This window comes from Sus scrofa, chromosome 7 (assembly GCF_000003025.6).
Source record: "Sus scrofa isolate TJ Tabasco breed Duroc chromosome 7, Sscrofa11.1, whole genome shotgun sequence".
Lineage (NCBI taxonomy): Eukaryota > Metazoa > Chordata > Mammalia > Artiodactyla > Suidae > Sus > Sus scrofa.
In genome coordinates, this window is record NC_010449.5 from 12892611 (window position 1) to 12919350 (window position 26740).

Consider the following 26740-nt stretch of genomic DNA (forward strand, 5'->3'; position numbering starts at 1 on the left):
ATTGAGAATAAAGAACTAAATCCTTACATTTTTTTTTTGTCTTTTTTTGTTGTTGTTGTTGCTATTTCTTGGGCCGCTCCCGTGGCATATGGAGGTTCCCAGGCTAGGGGTCGAATCGGAGCTGTAGCCGCTGGCCTACACTAGAGCCACAGCAATGCAGGATCCGAGCCGCGTCTGCAACCTACACCACAGCTCACGGCAACGCCGGATCGTTAACCCACTGAGCAAGGTCAGGGACCGAACCCGCAACCTCATGGTTCCTAGTCGGATTCGTTAACCACTGCGCCACGACGGGAACTCCAATCCTTACATTTTTGATTCACTGCTTTATGACGAGGGTGCCAAGACCTTTCAATGGGCAAGGGACAGTCTTCTCCACAAATGGTGCTTAGACACCTGGATATCCATGAAAAAGAATAAAATTGGACCCCCTTTCTCAAATAATATCCAATAATTAACTCAGAATGAATCATAGACTAAATATAAGAGCTAAAACTAGAAAACTTTTTGGAGAAAAAATAGGTATAATCTTTGTGACCCTAGATTAGGCCATGAATTCTTAGATATGGCACCCGAAACATAAGCAGCAGAAGAAAATATAGTTGGACTTTTTTAAAAATATACTTGGACTTAATGAAATTTAAAACTTTTTTGCTTCAAAGGACACTATCAAGAAAATGAAAAAGCTCACAAAATGAGAGAAAATATTTGCAACCATATATCTTATAAGGTACTTGTATAGAGAGTATATAAAGAATTCCTACAACTCAGTAATAAAAAGACAAATAACCTAATTGAAAAATAGGCAAAAGATTGAATAGACCTTTATCCTAAGAAGATAAACAATTGGCTAATAAATGCATGAAAAGATACTTAACATCCTTAGTTAGCTGGGAAATGTAAATCAAAACCATAATAAGACACCATTTCACATCCACTAGGATGGCTAAAATCAAAATGACAGACAGTAACAGATGTTGGCAAGGATGTAGAGAAATTGGAATTGTAATATACTGCTTGTGGGATTATAAAATGGTATAGCCACTTTGGAAAAGTTTGGTAGGTCCTTAAACTATTTACATGGAGTTATTATATAATTCAACAATTCTACCCCTGGGAATAGACCCCAAAAATTGAAAACATATGCCCACATAAAACCTGTACACAAATGTTCACGGTCAAATTATTTATAATAAAGTAAAAACAGAAAAGTAGAAACAGAAAAAATGTCTATCAACTAATGAATAAATGGTTCCTAGTATCCAGGCAGGGGAATGCTATTCTACAACAGAAAGGATTAAGATACTGAAATATGATATGACATAGATGAACCTTGAAAATATTATGTTAAATGAAAGAAGCCAGTCACAAAAGGCCATGTATTATATGATTCCATTAATATGTAATTTCCAGAAGAGGCAAATCCATAGAGACAGAAAGCAGATTAGTGATTGCCAGTAGCTAGATATAGGGGACGATGGGGTAATAACTGTTAATGGGTACAGAGTTTCTTTTGGGGGTGATAAAATGTTCTCATATTAGATATTATTGATGGCATACAACTTTATGAAGAATTTTTTTTTATTTTAAAAGAGTGAATTTCTTAGTATGTGAATTATATCTCAATCAAATTGTTATTAAAATTAAACAAATGAGGTAACTGTCACTTTTTTGGGCCACACCCACAGCAAATGCAAGTTCCTGGACCAGGGATCAGATCCAAGCCACAGATCCTTTAACTCACTGTACCAGGCCAGGGATTGAACCCACGCCTCAGCTGCGACCTGAGCTGCGCAGAGACAATGCCAGATCCTTAATCTGCCATGTCACAACAGAAGCTCCTGTCAGTTTTAAATGATGGTGGCACTTGTAAACTAACAAACAAAAAACATAACTCAACCTGAGGCCATGTTACATATTAATGAAGCTAACCACTATTCACATGTTAGGGTTATCCTTTACACACACACACACACACTATTTCCACAAGATTTTGATCAAACAGTGCATTCTGTGTTTGCTGTTTGTCAGGTAACAGCATAGCTTTTCACCCAGGGACACCAAATACTCCTGTAAAGCAGGGTTTGTAGGTAGGAAGGATGCCACTGGGACTATTTGGGACAATTTGAGCTGACACCTAGTTGAAATTTTTTATTTTCATGCTTACCTGTTTACATTATTGTGTACTGAGAAACATAATTAGCACAGCAAACTCATGTCATAGACATAATTGCTTAGGATCCGGATAGGTGGGAGGGAATACATGTTTCAAAAACTGAATCAATTTAAAGAAATACACTAAGTATGTAATAGTAGAGCAAAACATAAGACAAAAGCCCTGAAATGGTACTGAAATGACTGTAGTCTGGAAAAAAAAAACTATTCCAAAATATTATTTTTAATCATGTCATAGCATTTTGTTGCACGGATGGATATAGCATCACTCACTCTCTCTTGATTGGATGGGCTATTGGGTTGTTCACAACTAGGAGCTGTTGTTTTGGAGGGTCTCTCCTGAGCCCAGTTGGTGCCCTTCTGGCCTTGGCTGGCTGTGGGTTTGGGGGGCAGGCTCACAGAGGAAGAAGAAATAGCCAGTGAAAGCCTTTCTAGCAACCCTTGAAAGCAGACTCCCTTGGGAGAGATTTGCTTGTATAAGGGCAGAACGTAAATTTACCTGATGGATTCACTGGAGTGTATTTTAAAGCTGCATATTCTTATGATAAGGCAGGAAAAAAGACGGGTAGCCAATAGCCAGAATGGGTGGAATCCCTTCCCTTCCCCTCCATTCTCCTTGTCCCCATGGCTTACCCTCCCCAGGATTCAAAATCTGATGAGTCCTAAAACGGTGGTAGGCAAACTTGGGGCGCTCCCCATAAGAGACCGCTTTCTCTCATTGTAGTCACTTCCTTCCACCCCCTTCCCATGCAAATAGGCTCAGAACAGCAAGCCCACTTTGCAGAACCAGCTCTGAGAAGGACAAAATGCCTGATCTGTGTTTAAAAGGCAACACCATGTATTTAGAAATAACCTGCTTTCAGGAAATTCAGAACAATCTTCTTAAAGTTCTGCTGGAGCTAGCCAATTTCTCTTTTAGGGTCACTTGTTTGTATTAATAGAAATCCATCTGCATAAAGTGACAGTCTACGTTCCTGCTCCCCCGCCTGTCACCAGATGGAGACTTGGTCAAAGTGGGATGCTGTCTTTCACACAGATGCCAGCATATATAAAAAGACAAGTTATTGGTGGAAATTATAATAGATGGAGATTAGGACCATTCTAAAACAGACTTGGATCTCTGCTTTTGACACAGGAAATGTTGTTTACACCATTTCAGTGGGATTGCCTAAAATACACCAGTTCCACGCTAAAGATAATTACTTACACTACTTACTAACAGATAATGCATTCTTCCGAGTAAGTTTTAAAAACAATTTTAAAAGAAACTCTCCCAGTTAACACTTATTTATTCATCCTTTTCACTCACCTTTCCTTGACTGTGGAGATTTTTTTTAAAACTAATAAAAGTAAAAGAAATAGAACTGAGCAGGAGATGGCAAGCCATTCCAGGAGTGTAGTCACTGATTGTCCCCCACCTCCACTCCACTTCCAACACCAGGGCTTTGGCTCTGCTTAGTCCAGTGGCTACAGACTCCCATGAGCAGCTGGATGCAAGTGGTCCCTGAAGCTCTAAGTTCTGGCAAAGAAATGAAGGAAATGGTGCAAGGATTGCACCATCATGACCTAGCCAAGAACCTGGGGAGCAGGATCAATCCCACAGGCTGAAGACCAGAAAGCAGCTGATCTTGGGGAGAGTGCGGAACTTTCTTCCAACTCCTTTTTATATACCATATTCAGAAGGTACCTTACCTTTTGTTTCCTGAAGCATCCTGCTCTTCAAACAGACCAAAGATTTTTCAGGTGTGTCCTGGGTACCGGAGACCATGCCAACATGCAGTCTCTCTCTATTTTCTCAGGTTTCTGGCTTCTCCCGGAGTCCTGGTCCATTTTCCGGACTCCTCCATTCAACAGGATCATAGCCACTGGTCCAGAATTCTCATGACCCATCCAGAACCTTGACAGCCCTTTGTTTCCTCGATCCTGAACTTTTGCTGGAGGATCCAGAATAGGTTAGGATTACCTTTGACCGTAGACACCTGCTGACAGTAGCTTAGCCAAACAGAAGGCCATGTTTCTTATATGACTGGACCTGCAGAGGGACCCCCAGGCTAGGACCTCTGAAAGTATCTGAGGTCATCAATGATGACCTCTCTACAATCCTCATTGTTTGATTTCATCTTTCTGGTTACAAGATGGCCTTTCTACCCCCAGATCTCAAGTCTATTTCCAGGCAGGTTGAAAGATGAAAGGATAAAGGCATAAGACACTTGAGTCTGCCCTTTTTATTTCATCACGAAAAAAAACTAATTTTCAAAAAGTTTCACCCAAAAGACATTTGCTTTCAACCTACTGGCCAACACTGAATACCTTGGTCACCTCTAATATTAAGAAAGTCTGTGGAAGTAATTGTTTTTAACTGAGTACCCTGTAGCCCAAAATGAAATTTTGGTTCTGTGAAAAAGAAGAACAAGATGTCCACCACAAACCAAGCCCAAGGAAAAAGTTGGATAGTTTGGGATGATGATGCTACCATGCGTTTGAATTCCTGGGTCGTCTCCACATGGCAGCTCCTATACCCACTACTGATCAAGACTTTTTTTTTTTTTTTGCTCTTTAGGGCCGCATCCATGGCACATGGAGGTTCCCCAGGCTAGGGGTCAAATTGGAGCTAAAGCTGCCGGCCTACACCACAACCACAGCAACACAGGATCTGAGCAGCGTCTGCGACCTACGCCACAGCTCACAGCAACACCGGATCCTTAACCCACTGAGCAAGGCCAGGGATTGAACCTGCATCCTCATGGATGCTAGTCAGATTCGTTAATGGCTGAGTCATGACAGGAACTCCTGATTAGGACTTTTCTTGACATTGTTGAGAATAGCTCATCTCTCTTAGACACCACCCCTGACCCATAGCTGTAGCCCTCAACAGTCAACCTCGTAGCTAATTAAGTTCTGTGCCTCCACCTTCTTTTCTTTCTTTTTTTTTTGCTACACCCACAGCATATGGAAGTTCCCAGGCCATGCCCCAGCTATGACTTACGCTGCAGTTGCAGCAATGCCAGATCATTTAACCTACTGCACCAGGTGGGGGGATAGAACCCACACAGCCACAGTGATCCTTAGCCCACTGTACCATGGTGGAAACTCCCACCGTCTTTATTTTTCCAACCATCTCATGCCAGTCTCATGCAAACCCACATCTTGTGGCCACTGCTGTGTAAGTTATGACATGACAGGATCTCCAACATAGTGGGAAGCAGTGAGAATTGGGAGGAATCAGGGAGGGTTTAGTTCACAGAGATGATGTGGAAATACGACTTACAAGTAAACCTCCATTTATCCCTAACCTGCCTCCCAACAACAGAGGTGATTTGGGGTTTGTTTCTGATCTGTCCTGCCAGAGATTTTCTAACCCTTTACAAATATATATGGTAGAATTTTTCAAAGTGTGAGACAAATGGGAGTATACTAAACATCTGTTCTATAACTTGATATTTTTCAACAAACAATGTATCTTGACTATTTTCCCAGACTAGTACATGGAGATCTACCTGATTCTGCTTGGTGTTATAGTACTGCATGTACAGAAATTTCTTAAACTATTCCCCCTGCTGAAGAGCATTTAACTTGTTTCCAGTTGTTTACCAATATCCACATGGGTGCAGAGAACAGCTTTCTACAATGGGCTTTAATCACCTATGTGAGTGTGTGTGTTGGACAATTTCCTGCAAGTGTAATGGAAATTCACATTTATTGAAAAGAAAGAAATTGGGATTGTCCCAGAAAATCTTGGTTGCATAGGCAGAATAATTAAAACTATTTTCTGCTCACAAATAGCCATGTAGATCTAAGTGAGAAGTGATTTTCCCATTCACTATAAACTACAATTGAAAATTCGGAGGAAAATTCCCCTCTCACTTGGTTTCTCCTTAGGGAACATTTTAAATGATATTCCTGCCCCAGAAAAATCTGCAAGTAATAAAAAATTATAAGATTTCTTAGTATTACACTTTTGCAAAGTGTAGGGCATGACTGGGCAGGGAGATTTGAATAATTCAAAAGAGAAAACAAAACACTTGGCCTGAAAATAGCCAGAAGATTTAATCAAAAGTCTTGTGGGCTTTCTTTCTGTTTTGCTATGGTGATGGATGCCATCCAACTAGGAAATTTGGGAGGAAAATATCATTATAATATGAAAAGAAACTTGTATATAGCATGATGTACAATTCAAATTTCCATAATTTTTTTGATAAACAGGAGATTCTGCAGAAATCTTACTCTTACTACAGGTTAATCTATGGCCCTAGTCTCCTATGCATTTACCACCATAATTAGGGATATATTTATGTCAAGTTTTCATTGCATGAATGCATTAATTTTTCTTTCTATTATTCATTTTGGAGGAATTTGTGCCTCTGTATATGTATAGGTCAATTTAAAAGAACCATACAAAGGCTATTATATTCAAAAGCCAAATGGAGAGCTCACAGAATCAGTAAGGTCTACTATTGTTAGAGTAATGCATTGTTCTGTGTTGAAGTTGATAAATACTAAGGCCAAAGGTAGTAAAATTAGATGTAAGCTCCTAAAGCTGTGAATCATTTGACTCTGATTTTAGGTCAAGACACAGAGTAATCTGAAGGGGATTTTGAAAAAAAGAAAGAAAGAAAGAAAGAAAGGTTTTTAAAGAATTTAAAAGAAATGGTGAACAAAATTTTCTGTCCATATGAAAAGGACTTTCATGATGTCTCCAAGCATTTGTTGAAACCAGAAGTGTAGCATTTCATAGGACGTCTCCTAAAGCTTTAAATTTCTCTGTCATGCTCAAGGCCTGTGAATTATAGCTATTTTTTTTTTTTTTTACCTGTCCTGGTGTTATGTAAAAGTAAATGCTTTAACTTATTTGTCTTTGTTCAGTGTCTCTTTTTATAAAGATGAATGATGACCTTGTCTTCATGGACAAGTTGACTTCTGAACACCAGTAATAGGTTATTTCAGGACTTTTTTCCTCAATAGAGCAGCCTTTTTTTTTTTTTTAACCTTTTATCTATTTTGGAGTTAAGCATTGGCAGTATTACCCTGGCCCTCTTACTTTGGGAATGACTAAGAAAAAATCAGCTTCTTAAAAGGATTATCTTTTCAGGTTTTTTTTCTTCTTTTATCCTTAAAACTCTTCATACTTCCCCCAGCTTTTTGTTTCTATTTGCATCTGAAATCTGTTTTACTGGGTGGCCAGTCGATATGCATTCCATTTCTTTTTCCAGAATCCCTGGCATCTTTATCAGCCTTTCACAAATAGGAACACTGAGGTACCAAAGACAATAAGGGGATTTCAGCATCCTCAACTTGGCTTTCGAAGGAACGGAGACCATCAGCCGCTGAGCTTTTCATTCCAACCATGCTTTTCTCCTTGATTCATAACTGACTCCCTCTGAACCCTCTGGTACTTCAAGTGCTGGGGTTATAAACAGTGAATAGCTGGTGAGGCAAAAGTGGCTGTTGGATTCAGCCTTAGATACACAGGAAGGGCTAGTCAAACATTAGGATAACCTGCACAATAGCTCCTTAATATTGTGGGAGGAGAAGACACGCCTCTTCAATGGTATTAATCAACCAATTGCTGGTCTTCTTTCAGTCAGCTTGTACCTTGCAGCATTGAATTGAAGGAAGCATGAACCTCAGATGGACAGCTGAAAAAAAAAAAAAAACCTAGATTCTAATCTAGTTCAATGAGTGGGATTTCAAGCAGCCTCTTAAGATCTCAGTTTTCTACTTGGTAAAATATGGGTTGGTCTTTCATTTTTAGGTTTCTCTTCCAGCCCTGTCTAAATTCTGTGGTTGTTCTGAGGATGGGTAAATGCCAAAGAATTATGAGAAATAATTCTAAGAAACATCAGTGTTCTTTTTGTCCTCTAACTTTTCTATCATTAGTTAATTACAGTAAAGACTTGTTTTCTCAAGCAATTTTTTAAAAAATATAAGCAATCTATACTACTCTTAATGACTGGTAGTATTTGAATTGGATGTGGGGGTAAGTATTCACTCACATGGTTCATTAAAAGTATTAAACAGGAGTTCCCCTTGTGGCTCAGTGGTAACAACCCCAACTAGCATCCATGAGGACGTGGGTTCGATCCCTGGCCCTGCTCAGTAGGTTACGGATCTGGCGTTACCCTAAGCTGCAGTGTAGGTTGCAGACTCAGCTCAGATCCCATGTTGCTGTGGCTGTGGCGTAGACTGGGAAATGAAACTCCGATAGGACCCCCAGCCTGGGAAACTCCATGTGCTGCAGGTGCAGCCCGAAAAAGACAACAACAAAAAGTACTGAACAACGGAAACATTTAAGTTACTTTGCGGTAGCACAAAGATTAGTAACAAGCAACAGGCAGTCTCTATCCTCAAGTAATATAGAGTGTACCTGCATATGGCTAGCTCTAATACAAAGCTTAAAATGAGTGCAGTGAATCGATATGAAAATTCGGAGGAGGGGGAAATGGCTTTCAGTAAGAAGATCTAGGAAGTCTTCATGGACAAGTGGACCTCCTGGTACATGGCAGGTATTCAGCAGAATGAGTGAAGCTGCAATGTGAACTAGACCATCGAGGATAAGTAGGAAATCAGTCACGTTGAGTTGAGAAAGCAGGAGATCAAGGAAGAAGGAATGGTGTGGACAAAGGTGAGTAGGTTGGACACATTTCATTGATCCACCAAAGAGTTGATGTTTAGCCAGGTCTGCCAGCCTCAAAAGGCCTCCTCTCCTGCAGCCATGTCTGTCTGACTAATACCAGCTTAAGGATGATCTCTTGGACCCAGTGTGTACGTGTGTGTGTGTGTGTTTGTGTGTGTGTATGTCTCCACCTGCTACTCAGGTTGCCAATCAAGCCTTGACATCAACCGGCCTTGTCTTGTTTCTGAGCCCCACCCAGTATTAATCTCTAGATTTCGCTCCCATTTCCTGGACCAGAACCCATGTTTAGTAATCAGCCTGCTCTCTAGTCTCTCTCAGATATAAGCCCCGCCTCATTCTTGGTCTTTCAGCACTTGAAAGACGTTGATCCACTTTCTTCCGGCCTCTACGGTTTCTGAAATGTTCACAGTCCTTTGAATCATTTTTTCCCTAACAGCTTTTAAGATTTTGAAAAATCTTTGCTTTTTAGTAGTTTGATTATGAGGTGTCAGGGGTGGTTGATTTTTGAGTTTATCATACTTGGAGTTGGCTGTAGATGCTTTCATCTCTAAGTGTATGTCTCTCTCCAGTTTTGAAGTTTTCAGCTCATATTTTTTCTTCTGAAATTCCCATAACATATATATTACCTTTTAATATTGTTCTAAAGGTCCCAGAAGCTCTTTATTTTTTAGTCTCTGTTCTTCAGATTGATAATCTTTATTGACATACCATCAAATTCACTGACTTTTTTCCCTCTCATGTCTATTCTGATGCTGAGCCTATTCAATAAATTTTTAAAATATCAGATATTTTATTTTTTGACTCCATACATTCTAATTAGTTTCTTTTCATAGTGTCTATTTCTCTGCTGAGAACTACTTTCTTTGCATTTGTTGCAAGTATATTTACATTCATTTCTTGGACCAAAGTTATACAAGCTGCTTTAAAATAACTGCCTGATACTGTTAACATCTGGATCATCTCAGGGTTGACCTATCTTGCTTTTCTCTTCCCTTGAGAACTGGTCACATTTTTCTGGTTCTATGTATGTCTGAGCAACTTTACACTGTATCCTGGCCATCCTGAATATTATGTCATGTAGATTCTTATTATCATTCCCTGGAAAGTTTTTTTTTTTTTTTAATTTGTTTGATTCAGTAGGCAATCAACCTAGTTAGAGTCAGACTGAAAGTTCTGTTTTGCCTTTTGTGGGCGATGGTTCTAATCTCAGTTCAGCTTTTAAAGCCTTTAGTGCTCCTCTGAGTATGTCCCCTGTGTGTGCCACTTAGGGATTAAGGAGACCTGGGCTGTGGTTTAAATACCAGTTCAGTTTGCAAAGCCTCAGCGATGTGGTTTGGGTCTGATCCATACACCCACTTGCGCAGGTTCATAAACAGAATTATAGATCCTCCTGCATGGGTCTCTCTTCTCTGCATTCTCGGGCCCACAAATCCCCCTTTTCTAGCTCTCAGTCCAGAAAGTTGAGAATATTAGCTCAGTTTTTTAAGCACCTACATTGTTGACCCCTTTCCAGTTCTGTGCTTGGGGTTACCCTTAGGTCAAAGCTGGGAGAAAAGTGGACAAAAAAAAAAAAAAAGAGACCTGGGAAGTTCATTCCCTTGCTCCCCTGCAGGTCACTTCAAGTTTCAAGTCCCTTCTCTAACCGGCCTGCTTGACCTCAGGCTCCAGAGTTCTCAGGTAGCTGCGTTTTGCATTTTGTTCAGGTAGTTACTTTTGTTTGTTTAGTTGCAATTCACGGAAGAGGTAGGCTACGCTAGGTTTGAGCTGCTCTGCCAGAAAAGGAGTCTTAGTTCGTGTGGCAAAGGACCTTTTCAAGGAGCTTAGAGAGAAAAAAAAGGAGAGCGCAGGATAGAACTTTGGTGGAGAGAAGGATGCTTTAGAAAGGAAGGACTTGCTTAAAAGTCATGAGCAAAGATCCACACGAGAGGTTTAAAAAAAAAAAATGACCTGCCTCAGTCAAAGATGAAACGTATTTAATAAGATGCTAAAAGGACTCTGAAAATTAGGTCCATGAAGGCAGATCAAGGTTGAAACTCAGAGAAGTGACTTGTAAGGGGATGAATTTCCCAGGTTTCTTTCTTTTCTTCTTTTCTATTTTCCCCTTTTCCTTGGCTTTGACCTCTGAACCACCTCAAGCACTGAGATGGGGATGGGGGTTTGAGGTGCAAGCTGCTAAAACTCAGATAAGAACACCTTTTTCTGATGTGAAGGGCTGGGCAAAGGGGTACTCGTGGGTCGAGGGCAGCAAGGTGAGAGCCATGAAAGGAGGTTCATAATTCTGTTCATGAGCCCACACACTGGTGTGTGGTCAGATTTGGGGAATCACAAAGGAGGAGATGGGATTCAGGACATAAATGCTAGGTGTGGCTTGGAAGAGGGAAAGATGCCTTTTTAGTCTCTGAGATGGAGGAAGGTGAGGATGGATGATGATCCCCAGAACTCTTGGGGTGAAGACAAAGGAAGCTGAGGTGGCTGATACCTAACATCCTGCTAAGATCTTGTGCCAAGAGGGAGGGGGCTGGGCTGAAGAAGCCTTCGGCTAATCAGAGCCTCATGAAGGGGCTTGAATCTCATTGCCATGCTAGTACTGTTCCATCTCTGACTGTACACCACCACCATTCCCCTGGGAGCTAAAGGCTGGGGCAGCACTTACCAGGAAACAACTAGGTCTAAACTTGAGGAGCATGTGTGTCGCATATTCTCTCCATTTCTAGAGTTGAAAATGGCTTTGGAAAAAAAAATCACACAATTATAACACGTGGACCACAGAAGAAAGAAAAGTTAGCAATGTTCTGGGAATCCTGCCCGGCTCTTTTATGATTCTGAGTAGTAAAGTTACAACATGCCACATGCAAACTTGTTTGGCAGAGCGTGTGTTCAAGTGTGTGTGCTTCGTCAAGGCTCTCACTCATCTATTTCATTTTTTGCCAGCATCCCCATTATTAATGAAGAGTGACTAAGCCTCATGGCAGTTTTGAGTTAGTTCTGATGTAATTGTCCATTATCTCTCTTGTAATCGCATTCAAGGCAGTTCACATGCCTCTTTCTATTTCCTAAGATCTGACTCTCAGCACTCAGGCTCTTGGTGAACCAAAATGCCAAGTCACTTGAGATCAGGTTTCTTTTGCCTTTCTTCTCTGAGTACCCCTCCTCCACATGCCTGTTCGCTTTGCAGAGAAAAGTCATTTAGAGACTCAACGTTGATTTCATTTCTATTAACCATGGTACAATATCAATATTTTCCTCCAGGCAAAGGTACAAATGACACATTTTTTCCATGTGTGGTTGGTGCGTGTGTCTGTGCTCTAAGACTGTTTTTATTAAAACCAAGCAAGATCTACTTCCTGTGAAACTCAGTGTTTTGTTGTGAACCCATGGGGTTCGGTGTTTCTCCCTTAGAGTCTCCCTGGTTGGGGTAGGGATCAGAGGGATGGGTCCTGACTTAACACTCACCTGAGACTGTCAAAGTGGTCTCAGATGAATCTGAGGACAAGGAAAGGAGAAGAATGCTTTAAAGAATGGAAAAGGACATGGGAATTCTTCCTGAGGCTGAAATGGTTATTTTTCATATTCTTTCTGACCATAAAATTATTGTTGACAATAATAAAGAATATTTTTTACGAAAGTAGAACTCAATCTGAAATCCACTTATAACAGGACCCAAAAGGATAAAATAAGTACTTAGAAATAAATTTAACCAAAGAAGACTTATGTACCCAAAACTACAAAGTATTGGTGAAAGAAATGAAAGTTTAACTAAATGAAAAAAAAAAAAATCCCATGTTCATCAATCAGGAGACAGTATTACTATAGTGGTAATACGACCCCAATAGAGCTACAGATTCAGTGCAATTTGTATCAGAATCCCAGTTGCCTTTTGTTGGGCAGAACTGATAAGCTGATCTTAGAATTCATAGAGAAACTCAAGGAACCCAGAATAGCCAAAACAATCTTGGCAAGAAGGGCAAAGTAAAAGGGCTCTTACTTCCCAATTTCAAAACTTACTACAAAGCTACAATAACCAAGACAATGAGGTACTGGCATAAGGCTGGACATGTACTAATGTGCTGAGCGATGATCTCCCCTTGACTTTGGTGGGGATTCAATATGTGTTTCAATCACTCAAGTAATCTCGATATTTTTTAAAGTGAATTCCAATGTCAAACTAAATAGGACACTAATCCCATGAATGAGTTTTTGCCTCAGACAGAATCCCATGGATGGAGTTATGAGCTCTAGAAAGAAACTAAGCTGTAGAAGCATAGACATTTAAGGCTAAAAAAAATTTTTTTTTTTAAATCATCTAGTCCAACTTTATTTTATAGTCAGAAATCAAAACATAAGAGAAGTCAAGCAAGTTGCTAAAGGTCACACAGCTGATGACTGATAAGAGTCCAAACCCTGACATGTGAATTTACTCCCTACACGCTTTCCATGGCGCCCTGAAGATTTGTGTTTGTCTTGCTACCTTCGCTTTGTCTGTTTCCATTGAAAAGCTAATGGTGGTGGAGTGTGGGAGGAAGGGGAGAGTTTGCAGAGAGAAAGTCCCTCGAAAAGGACGCAGCTTCTCAGAAGGGGGTGGCTGAAACATGTTGATGTGAATTTATAAAATTTTCATTCACTCAGGAGAAAGCCGGCGATTCTCACTGCAAAAGGACTCCAGCGACTTAAGAGACTCCTAAGACCCTCCAACATTTAATAATGATGCCAGACCAGTGGCTCCCTTGAGCTCAAAGCACTGAGATTAGTGCTTCCTGCCTGCTCATCCTCTCCTGTAAGGAGCCAACACACATGGCTCAGCGTGTGATTACAATGGATGTGTTGCAAATAGAGTTAAGATTTGGTAGGTGTCATTAGAGTTGGTTAGCATGAGAGTTTTCCCCTGAAAAGAGTCTCCAAATGAATGCTTCCTGGAAAAGACTGGTAACTTCCAGGCAACTTAAGAACCTGTGGATTTTATTTACATTTTCAATGACCACACTCTCTCCCATGCACACACTCACTCTCAACAACGTGGGCCAGCCCCATAGCCATATCAGAATATTTGCTTAGGTGTTCTTTAGGAAGCAGCCTTCCCCAGTGTTGTGGAATCAAAACGGGAACCCAGACGTTTTCCAAGTCAGGGTTAGGGAAGCCATTCTGTTCAAATGACCCTAGAAATTCAGTCTCAGAGCCTAACTGCATGGGCTCCAACTAGCCTGGCCCCAAAAACATGCATAGCTGCTACTGGGGTGAGACAATATTCTGATTCAGGCTACAGAGATTATTTTCTGGGATTCTCTGAGCACTGTGCTTTATCCGTACCCTAATTCCTCTTCTTCCTTCTCCTACTGCAGGGACCAGACATAAACCATCTGGGCAGCAATTCGGAGAAAGAAGGTAGCTCAGCTATACTACACAACATCTGAGACTCATTCATTCTTCGGCTCTTAGCTTAGACCACATACCTGGTCTCAGCTGAGATGCTCTTCCTCCCATAGATACCCAAGTGACTGTTCTTAACTTCTTTAAAACCACGTTAGACACATTTACTTGTGGAAAGAATGGGGGTTTAAAATAAGGAGTTCCAAGGCCCAGCCCCCATAGGAACAAAAACCACAGCTGGCTGTAGGGGTTTAGGAAGGTCGTTTTTAACCCCTTTATATCTAAGGGTCCATGCTTCCAAAATAATCTCTACAGTCATTTCTAGATAAAATTCTGTGTTTAATGCCCTGTCAAGACCACCCAATGCGGTTATTATAGCTTCTCCCACCTGGACGCAAACACCAATTGTATTTGGCATGACATGTTTTGTCTCCCTCCTTGATGTGTGTTCCATGGACCACAGCCAGCGGAAGTTTGTAAGCAATGCACCTCTCAGGACTTGCCCCAGACTTACTGAATCAGAATCTGCATTTGAACAAGATCTCCATGTGACTGGTTTTAGAAGCGTTATGCTATTGGTCTCTCAGTATAGAGATGTCACCTTCTCAGTAAGGAATTAATCCAGATGAGCTCTGCAATCAAGTTCTTGCATCACCTAGTAACTAGCATGGGGCACCCCATTTGCAGGCCAGTGCCAGGAACTGGTTACACAGCGATAAAGAAAACACATGTACTTTATGCCCTCCTGGAATTTGTAGTCCAGTAAGAAGTTCTCACAATAAGTAGAAAACAGAGACCATGCCTTTTACACCTCTGTGCCTTTCAAAGGGTCTAGAACTAGAACAATATAGTACATGTTCAGTAAGCTTTGCTCAATTGCAAATGATAATAGCCAAATGCCTGGGAATTACCTGAATAATATTTTGGAAGTGTTCAAGCTGTTTGGACAAAAACCCATCAGAAAGCTGAGAAAAAAATGTGGTCTACCTTTTAATTTATTCTGTTTCTTCTCCTATTATCAAACTTGGAACAGTTTGTCAGATCTTGTTTGTAACATATAACTTTCCAAATGCAATTTAACCATGTTTCTCATTCCACATAAGTAATATTTGGTTAAATATTACCTAAGCTGTTTCTACATGACAGGGGGAAAAAAAGATTTCAGCAGAAAATAAAGCAATATGTTTGGTTGGAACTTGTTCTACTTTTGTTTTTTCCATATTGGTTTCCACCTTTGTTTCAAAATGTTTGTCTCTGAAGGGAGATTTCCAGACCACAGCCTTTTGGTTGAGTGACAGTGAGTCAGTTCCCCACCCTGTCTTATCTTTAATACTTTCTCTGCAAATTAAACAATAGGAAGATGGAAAGACGTTTTAGCTCTATTAGTACAGAATGATTTGAAAACACCAGTCTAGTGTGTGGGGGGGGGAAGAGTCACTGGAAATAATAGCATAAGGAAAACCACAGAGCTGGAAGAAAACCTGGATAAAGTCTGATCATGTAGGAGTGAGAATGGGGAAAAGGGGGGGCAGCCCCCACCCCCTCACTTGGCAGAGGAGGAAAAGGGGCCCCAGGAGGAAGAAACGACTGGCCTAAGGTCAATCAAATTTTAGGGAAATGAATGAAAATACGTTTAGAGGAATGCCTGCGATGATATAAAATGCTCTCTAGTGAAAACGCTGCATAGATGTTCTCTTTTAGAACGGAGGTGTGTATACAAAACAGACTGTGAGGTAGGTTAGTTTGTAAAAGTCCAAAAGCCTTTCTTCTTCCATTCCTCATTGTAATGTGAATCTGTTGCTTTTCTTCAACTTCCTCTTCCTTTTTTGTTTTTGTTTGTCTACTTGTTTTATCAACTACTGAGAGATATGTTACAGTCTCCAATTATGACTGTGGATGTGTCTGTGTCAGTACATGTTTAAATGTGGTCAATTTACCGACTCTTCCTTGGCCATCTCATTCTGTTACTGAGCTCATCTAATGAGTTTTTTGTTTTTGTTTTTTGTTTTGTTTTTGTGTTTTTTTTGTTGTTTTTTTTTTTTTTTTTTTTTTTGCTTTTTAGGGCTGCATCTGCGGCATATGGAAGTTCCCAGGCTAGGGGTCCACTTGGAACTGTAGCTGCTGGTCTATGCCACAGCCACAGCAATGCAGGATCCTTAACCCACTCAGCAAGGCCAGGGATCGAACCCACAATCTCACGGTTCCTAGTCGGATTCATTTCCGCTGAGCCAGAACGGGAACTCCTCTAATGAGTTTTTTATTTGGTTATTCCATCTTTTAGGTCTAAATTTTTTTCTTTGGTTCTTCTTTACAATTTCTAGTTATTTAATGAGAAATGCATCATTCTATCCTTCTAGCCACTTCAGGAGGATTTATTCTTACTTTTCAGAGCATACTTGTCACAAGCCGCTTTAAAGTCTTTGTCAAATAATTCCAGCATTCATACCACATCAGGATTGACATCTTTCAATTGCCTTTTTCCACACAAGTTGAGATTTTACTCTTTTTCATATGCCAAGGACTTTGGGGTTTCATCCTGGGTATTTTTTATTATGTTATGAGACTCTGGGTCTTACTGGAATCAATGGAGGATGTTGAAGTTATTTTACCAGCCAAATAGCTGGTTGAATTCAGGTCACAAGTCCAAGAGAGCCTTGAGTTCAGTTTCTTTTCCCTTTTTTTTTTTTTTTTTTTTTTGGTCTTTTTAGGGCTACACCCTCGGCACATGGACGTTCCCAGTTAGGAGTCGAATTGGAGCTGTAGCTGCCTGCTTTCGCCACAGCCACGGCAATGCCAAATCCGAGCCACATCTTTGACCTACACCACAGCTCATAGCAACACCAGATCCTTAACCCACTGAGCAAGGCCAGAGCTTCAACCCACATTCTCATGGATACTTGTCAGGTTCGCCACCACAGAGCCCCTTTGGGACCTCCAATTGAGGAGTTAAGTTTTGCCGTCTAGCCCATTTTCACAGCCTTGAATTGCTATTGAGATCAGTTCTACATTCGCTCTATCCAGTGGCCATTCTAGGACTTGGGCAGGAATCCACCCCATAGATCAGCTCTCAAAGTCACTGAAATGCTTGTTAGGAGCAAATCTGTATGTGAACACTTCATGGGGCTAGCAATCCATACACACTTTTATGGTCACTTTCTAGAGCTTATCCTTCTCTCTTATTTCCACCATACATTCCAGGTTTCTGAGGCTCCTCTTTTTTGGTCTTTTGAGGCTTGATTTGTCCACTGCTATGCACCTCACACAATGTGCTCATGTCTGGGGCCAAGAAGTGAGAAGACACAGAGAGAAAAATAAGGAGTGGGAGTCCCCTCAACCTCTTGGGACCATAGTTCCTCCTTTCTGAGAGAAAGGATCCCCTCCTTCAGAGTCTAGGCCACTGGGACCTGAGGAAAAAGAAAATAAGGGAAAATAAGAAAAAGTGATAAACACAGGATTTTCCCCACTCTGTGTATTGGGAGACCATTTTTCTTCTGCTGCTTCTGGAACCAAAAGGCTTCTCCTAGAGATCTTTCTGTCTGTGCCACTGGTCACTTAAGGGTTTTAGGATGCCTTGAGATTCAAGCCAGAAAAAAAAAAAAATTAAACTCATTGATGGTTTAGTGGGTCTGAGAATTCTGGTGTTCTTCTCCAATCCACCTGCTTTTTTTTTCTTATTACTTTTTACTTTTCAGAGCCCTCAAATAGCTACTCCATGCAATCTGTTCAAGTTTTATAATTGCATTCAGTGGGAGAGATGGGGTGGAATGTGCTTCTCCATCTTACTGGGAACCAGAACTCCAGAAGCTTTAAAAATACAAAATAAAACACATACCTAGGTTTCTGCCCAAAGATTCTGATTCTGTTAGTATGGGATGAAATGTGAGAAAAGGTTTTTTTTAAGTTTTATTGAAGTATAGTTGATTTACAAGGTTGTGATAATTTCTGCTGCACAACAAAGTGATTCAGTTATACATATACATATCCATTCTTCAGATTCTTTTCCCACATAAATTATCATAGAATACTGGGAAGTGTTCTCTGTGCTATGCAGCAGGTCCCCACTGGCCAATCATTCCATATACCTCAGTGAGCACATGCCAATCCCAAAGCCCTAGCCTATCTTTCCCCTCCCCCACCTATCCCCTTTGGTAATAGTAAGTTTTTCAAAGTCTGTGAAACTGTTTCTGTTCTGCAAATAAATTCATTTAGATCCTTTTTAAGAGTCCACATATAAACGATATTGGTTTTGCTTTGAGATAGTCCTTATGATCAAAATATACAAGAAAGTTGAGAACCTCTGTCATAAGCAAGGATATCTAAGGGCAGATTTTATTTTAAAACCCACGGCTATGCTTTATTGCCATCTCTGCCAGACACGCTGCTGGATATGTTAAGGGTTGTTTAACTTTATTGGACATGGTTGAGTTCATCTCTCGATTGTGTTGTACCTGGCATTGAATTCCTAAGACATTAGTTGTATGATCTTCAAAAATGTGCTTAACCTCTGAGCCTCAGTTTTGCATCTGATAAATGGGGATAATTTGAAAACCTGCATTAAAGGGTTGTTGAAAAGATAAAGTGAGATAACGAATATAAAATACAGAGAAGAGGGCTGAAATGTGGCCAGTGTTCAATAAATATTAGCTATTAGCACCACTTATATTTTATAGGCAAGAAATCTGAAACTCATTAAGTAACCTCCCCAATGTTTCTTTCTAGTGCTTTTTTTTTTTTGGTAAAAAAACTAATGTTTATTTTAAGGGGAAATATTAGCATATTCAATAGATTTTTATTTTTTTATTGACATGTAGTTCACAATGTTGTGTTAGTTTCAGGTGTACAGCAAAGTGATTCATCTATATATATAGATATATAGATGTTCTTTTTCAGATTCTTTTCCATGATAGGTTATTACAAGATACTGAATATAGTTTTCTGTGCTTTACAGTAGTAGGTCCTTGTTGTTCATCTCTTTATACATAGTAGTGTGTGCCTGTTAATCCCAAACTCCTACTTCTTTCTAGTGTTTTTAAAGTTTCATCAACCAAACTGGACAGCTACATGTAAATCAATGAAACTAGAACACACCCTCACACCGTGCCAAACATAAACGCAAAGTGGCTTAAAGACTTATACATTAGACAAGATACTATAAAACTACATCTAAATGTTCCTGGGTGATAATTAAGGAGATGTAGCTTTCTCTGGGAAGCCCAAGTTACAATCACATGTGAGCAGTGTTATAAGTGGAAGCTACTTTTTTTTTCTAGAGCCATTCAGTGGCTTCTTGCTTCCACATGTGCAGATGTTTAAGCTTTTGCATGGTGGTAGAAGACAAATAAATCCCAGACTTGTCATTTCCTCTTCTACTTCAAGCACAGGAACAATGATTTTCTTTTTTAAAGTTCTTGGACAGAATCCACATAGATTTAGGATTATGTTCAGAAGCATCAACGAGATAATTATTAGCCATATAATCCATGTATCTATATGGCGTGATACAATATTTGTAATTAATGTATAGGGTTCTATCATTCAGTGAGTCTTACATTAACAAGGAATATCTCCCGGGTTTTCCTAATTTAAAGGTTTCAAGTGTAATTTTAGTTTATTTGCTTCTCTTTAATTTTAGTTTTCCTTTCTAGTCCTTCATTATAATTTTTAAACAGAAAAAAAAAAATGTTTTTCTTCTAGGTCGATGAGGGTCTGGTACTCTCCTAGGAGAAATTTTATCATTGTAACCACAATAACCTTTTTGAGAATCAGAAGTGGGGGCTCACACTTACATTTTATCTGCCAATTTATTAATAGGAATAGTTCTTTGGTGGTCTTTATTCCATCATGTAACATTCTCCACATCAGAAGGACAGCAGCTAGAATAAATGTAATGTACCTTTTAAAACCACACTGTTGAAATATTCACAAGCTGTAAATGTGTTCCTTGTCTGTGTGTGTAGGTGGTGGGAGGCGGAGGGGTGGCAATAAAGTAAAAGGGCCGGGGGAGAGTCGCTCACTCTACAGGGGAAATGACTCTTGATTCTCTGATGGTAAAGGTCAATGTTTTCCCAAATCCAAATTTGACATTCAGAAAAAAATCTAACTTCTGTCACATCTTCATGGAACAATGATGAGTCCTTTACTTTGTGATTTCTATCCCTCAACCTTCTGATAGCATCTCTGCTTCTTTGTCAGCCATCCCTGGTACTTCTCAATGCTGAGGATTCAGCTTTGGCAGGCAAGGGACTCACATGACCAGCTACATTTTGCAGAAGTCCCATTACATGGGAACAGGGGGTTAACATGGGCAGACAAGCAGTAAGACCCAGTAAATCTCTCTCTCATACAGAAATCAGCAGAAACACAGATGCCCATACCTTAAATGGGGGATCTTAGAAATGATCCATGATGTTTGTATTGCTGGTGTAGGGAGCCAAGGATTTACTTAGAAAAGGTTGCATGCTTATGATACAGGACAGGAAACTCTTGGCTCTGAGTTGCCCCTATTATAGTACACAAAGGGCAGGTGACTTTTAAGACATAACATGTCTGCTAACAAAGCTTCTTTGAACAGGGATTGGGGTGGGTTTTACAGGCTTATATGAGTACTAGATTGTTTTAGGAAAAAAAAAGGTGTCAAGTTGGGTTTGGATTTTCATTTTCTAACAGCATAACCTGGTGGTCTAGGAGTACTAATGTCTGGAAGGGAAAAGACGGATGTCCAGAGCTGATCAAGTCATCCCCACTGTAGATGTCCCATTCTGTGGGGTCTGTCCTGTCAGTTCTCTTTTTAGCAGACAATGTGGAGGAGGTAAAAAGAAAGTTGGATTTGTCTGGACTGAGTCTTGGGCCTACTGTTTACCAGCTATCAATGGGTTACATCTCTTTTCTGAGCCTCTGTTTCCTCATCTATGCAATAGGAGCAAAATCAACAGCAACCCACTAAGTTATGACGATTAAGAGAGAGAGCAGTTAAAAATAATGTTGAAAACCATAATGCTTTAAATAAATGCTGATAATCACACTGGTAATAATAATAAATACTTTTAATAGTCAACACTGATTGAATATGTATCCTGTGCCAAGGACCGCCCTGAACATTTTTGTGGGTCTTCTCCCTTGAACCTCACAGCAAGTGAATTCATTCTTTCTTTCCTTAATTCACCTATGTCCAAATTCATATATTTCCTGTTGCAAATAAAAAGTTCAAGCTACGCAAAGGAAGAACACATCTCTCTCCAATTCACAGGATGCCTGGTATAAACGCTGAAATAATATTTAGGTCAGTAGTTGTCAATAAGAGGCGATTTTGCCACCTAGGGAATTTTGGCCACTTCCAGAGGCATTTTTAATGGTCACACCTTGCAGGGGAGATATGGCATCTAATCCGTAGAGGCCAGGGATACTGCTAAACATCCTACAATGCATTATCTAGCCCAAATGTTCAGAGTGCTGAGGTTGAGAAATTCTGATTTAGATAAATGAGAAAAAAAAAAAAGTGGCTAAATGAATACATGTGCTGAACAGTCTTTGAGAACACAATGTGTCATGCAAACTCTATCTAGACATCAGAAGTTGGCAATCTTTTTCCGATTCTGGCCTCACATCATTCCTTCATGCCCCTAATTCTTCCCTGTGTGTTTAATGAGCCTTCTTGCAGCAGAGATAACAGCTTCATTAGCTACCATGATACAACTAAATAAAAACCAGAGAGAAACCTCACTATCTCCGCAAAAAGGGCTCTGCTAAAACAATATCTTTGGGTAAATCTGTCAAAATGAGAAGAGAAGCTGATTTGAGCAAGTTTAGAGCATGATTTGTCCCTGGTTCTTTTTCCCTTTCCACCTTTATTTTTTCTTTTACTCAATTTCTGACCTCCTTTTAATTTATTTTATCTTTCCAAATTCCAATTTTTGAGTGGTCCTTAACTTCTGGCATAAGGCAGGGAATAAACAAATTAAATAGCAATGAGATGCATTCCAATGTAATATTTTTCTCACACATTTTCATTTCTCCAGTATTTCTTGGACAGGGATAGGGAATTTTGTTTTTTCTGTTAAGGATCACTAACCTAGGGTATATATAACTACAAATAGAAGAAGCAACCAATAACCAACCTATTGGGGATGAAGAAGGCATGGGGAGAGATACCAGGGTAAAAGAGAAGATATCTCATTCACTTGAAATTTTGTAGTAAAAAAAAATATCTTTGATTTATAAATGCAAAAATATATACACACTTCAGTTACATATTTTCAAAGGAGATAATTTAATGCATAAGAAAAAAAGGTTGAGAAAAAGGGGAAGAAGAGAAATCAAAGAAAGAGTGTGTGTATACAAAAGGCCAAAAGAATAGATGAAGGCCAGCCTCTCCCAACCACCCAATTAAATGATTCTGCAACTTCTATGCCCTCATCCTCTTTCCTCAAAGCTTCACTTCCCCGTCATGCAAAATCTCCAGAGAATACCTGTCCATACAGATTTTATGGTAGGAATTAGGAAATGTAAAGTAAAAATAATCATTTTTCACCTTTGCAATGTTTTATTTATCTTTCATTGCCTACAGGAAGAAGAAAGGCTTTATTTCTTCCTTAGGTATTTACTAAGCAGTTCTCCTTTGTCCACCCTCCCTCCAAAGACATCAACAATCCTCTTGCCCTTTATATGATTACACAGGCCCTGTCCTCCTACCACTTTCACTCTCTAAAATAAATAAACAAAACACATACTCAGAAGCCAATTAAGGAAAAATTAGAAAAATGTGCTCAAGTATAAGGAAAAATTTTTAATTCTTTTTTAAAATATAGTAATTGCTTTTCTGCAACGTTCAATTCTGTGGGGTGTGATTGGCAATTTTACAAACACACACACACACACACACACACACACACACAATCCAATAATTAGCTTGTTGGCTGAGCTGACTTGACATTTGAAATAATAGGGTTTTTTTTTCAAGTTATGAATGATGGCTCTTGGAGGTTAGTTATCCAGTGTAAAAATTCCAGGTAAATTAATTGCTCTGCCATTTGACTGCTGAACATTAAATATTTGATCTCCCATAATTTCAACTTTAAAGGCATTTTTTAATTTGTTGTGTTTACAACACCAAAGCAAAATGTCTTCGACTAACCAAAGACATGTTTGTTCTTTCAAGATTCTGATAATAAACAACCCTAAGATAAAACAGAAATTGACCCTGATACTGAGTATACAACTGGCAAAACAATTTTGCAAAGGAATGTTACAGAAAACTGGCAATTCTTTGAGGGAAAAGAATAGGATATGTATCTTATCATCATAAGAGAGGAACTTCTGAAGTGCTTGGAAAGAATTACTCATTTGCCTATGAAGGTTAAAAAAATAGTTCTTTGGTCCCTTGTTTCCAATCCACCTTGATGACCTAAGGAAGAATAAATGACATCACAGGAAATCATATAGAAATTGTATAAACCACAATTGCTATCTAATCTGCAGTGGCAGTTGCTCTTTGTGCCTTTGTCTCTAAAAGTATCATTGTGTCTTAGACTGGAGGATGATCCAGACTTTGTTGGAAAAGTGTCACCAGGTCTTCAAAAGGGACTCCAGACTCTTCTCACTGCTAACTCCCCATCAGATGAGCATTATAAACCAATGCTGCATAGAGGGTGCTTCTTTCCAAAGGTACTGCTTATTTCCGATTGCTAAGATATTGACATGTCATTACTAGGAATTCATTCACATATTCCATAAGTAGTTATTAAATGCTTCTTGGACACATGAGAATACAAGTCATAATCCCCCTCCTCAAAGAGTTTTTGGATTTAGTTATTTGAATTAAGGTAATAATGGATTTCAAAAGGCCATTAGTAAACCACATACTATTTGACTCCATGTATATGATCATCCAGAAAAGGCAAAAACTATGGGTACAGTAAAAAGATCAGGGGCCAGGGTGAAGGGTAGGATTAATAGGTGGAGAATAGAGGATTTTTAGACCTTCTAGTCCCACAGCTAACATCATTCTCAACAGTGAAAAGCTGAAAGCATTTCCTCTAAGATCAGAAACAAGAAAAGGATGTCTACTCTTGCCACTTTTACTCAGCATGGTTTTGGAAGGCTTAGCCACAGCAATCAGTGAAGAAGAAATGAAAGGAATCTAAATTGGAAAAGAAGAAGTAAACCTGTCACTGTTTGCAGATAACATATTATACATAGAAAATCCTTAAGATGCTACCCAGAAAACTATTAGAGCTCATTGATAAATTGGGTAAAGTTGCAGGATATAAAATTTTTTTTGTCTTTTTGCCTTTTCTAGGGCCACTCCTGCGGCATATGGAGGTTCCCAGGTGAGGGGTCTAAGAGCCACAGCAACACGGGATCCAAGCTGCAGCTGCGACCCACACCACAGTTCATGGCAATTCTGAATCCTTAATCCACTGAGCAAGGCCAGGGATTGAACCCACAACATCATAGATCCTAGTTGGATTCATTAACCACTGCGCCACGACGGGAACTCCCATCAACACTGGATCCTTAACCCACTGATCAGCCACAGATCAAACCCGCAACCTCACAGTTCCTAGTCGGATTCGTTAACCAATGAGCCATGACAGGAACTCCAGCAGGATATAAAATTAATACACAGAAATCTCTTGCATTCCTATACACTAACAATAAAAGATTATAAAGAGAAATTAAGAAAACAATCCCATTTACCATTACATCAAAAGAATAAAATACCTAGGAATAAACCTACCTAAGGGGGCAAAAGACTCTGAAAACTATAAGACACTGAGGAAAGAAATCAAAGATGACACAAACAGATGGAAAGATATACCATGTTCTTGGATTGGAAGATTCAATATTGTCAAAATTATCCTACTCCCCAAGGAAATTTGCAAATTCAATGCAATACCTATTAAATTACCAATAGCAATTTTCACAAAACTAGAACAAAGAATTTTAAAATTTGTATAGAAACACCAAGGACCCCAAATAGCTAAAGCCATCCTGGGAGCTGGAGGAATCAGGCTTCTTGGCTTAAGACTATACTACAAAGCTACATTCATCAAAATAGTATGGTACTGGCACAAAAACAGAAATATAAATCAATGGAACAAGATAGAAAGCCCAGAAATAAACCCATGAACCTATGGTCAACTAATCTACAACAAAGATGGCAAGAATATACAGTGGGGGAAAGATGGTCTCTTCAATAAGTGGTACTGGGAAAATTGGACAGCTACATATAAAAGAAAGAAATTAGAACATTCTCTAACACAAAAATAAACTCAAAATGGATTAAAGGTTTAAACATAAGACTATAAAACTCCTAAAGGAAAATATAGATAGGACACTCTTTGACATCAATTGCAGCAATTTGATATATCTCCTAGAGTTATGAAAATAAAAACAAAAATAAACAAATGAGACCTACTTAAATTTAAAAGCCTTTGCACAGCAAAGGAAAACTACTACAAAGAAATGAAAAGACAACCCATATAATGGGAGTAAAACTTCACAAAGCATCTGACAAGGGATTAATCCCCAAAATACACAAACATCTCATGGATCTTTATATCAAAACAACAAACAACCCAATCAAAAAAATGGCCAGAAGATCTAAATAGACACTTCTCCAAAGAAGACAGAGAGATGGTAAAGAAGCACATGAACAGAAAGAAGTTCAACATCCCTAATCATTAGAGAAATGCCAATCAAAACTGCAGTGAGGTATCACCCCACACCAGTCAGAATGGCCATCATCAAAAAGTCTATAAGCAATAAATGCTGGAGAGAATGTGGAGAAAAGGGAACCCTCGTACACTGTTGGTGGGAATGTGAATTGGTGCAACCTATGTGGAGAATTTGGGGATTAACATACACACACTGCCATATATAAAATAGATAACCAACAAGGACCTACTATATAGCATAGAAAACTCTATCCAATATTCTGTAATAACCCATATGGGAAAGAATCTGAAAAAGAATGGATATATATGTCTAACTGTATCACTTCACTATATATCTAAAACTAACAAAATATTGTAAGCCAACTATACTCCAGTAAGAAAATGTCCACTAGTAAAATGTACTATGTCTTAGAAAAGGCAAAACCTTCCATGGATCAGCTCTTCTGAATTCTAAGAAACCATCAGTTTATTCAGTGCTTTTCCACTGCCAACAGCAAAGAGTAGGATATTTGCAGAGAACTTGACTAAAGAAGATTTCAGTGGGGTCACTTTTACAAGGATATGCCTGGAGAATGGGGCACCAACCAGAGAAAGAAGGTCTAAATAGACCACTTCAGGAAGATATGAGCAGACAACATTTGTTTGAGGAGACTGGGATATGGGGGTTAGAGGACAACATGTGAATTAGAGTTCCACTAAAGGCAAGGTGGTTCAGGGGACAAGGTGACTCAAAACAGATCAAAGACATAAATATAAAAGCTAAAACTGTAAAATTCTTAAAAGAAAACAGAGGGATAAATTTTCATGACCTTGGATTTGACAGCGTTTTCTAGGATTGACACCAAAAGAAAAAAAAAATAGATATGTTGGGCTTTGTTAAAATGAAAAACTT

General features: G+C 39.3%; 1 long non-coding RNA gene across 1 annotated transcript in view; it reads right to left on the reverse strand.

Annotated features, from left to right (window-relative positions):
* The window catches only part of LOC110261787, a 39289-nt gene continuing 12795 nt past the window's right edge, over positions 247 to 26740 (reverse strand). The window contains exons 2-3 of the long non-coding RNA XR_002346329.1: positions 3868 to 7811; positions 247 to 396 (exon numbers count right to left, since the gene is read on the reverse strand). This is a non-coding gene — a long non-coding RNA (uncharacterized LOC110261787). The remainder of the gene's footprint in view (positions 397 to 3867; positions 7812 to 26740) is intronic.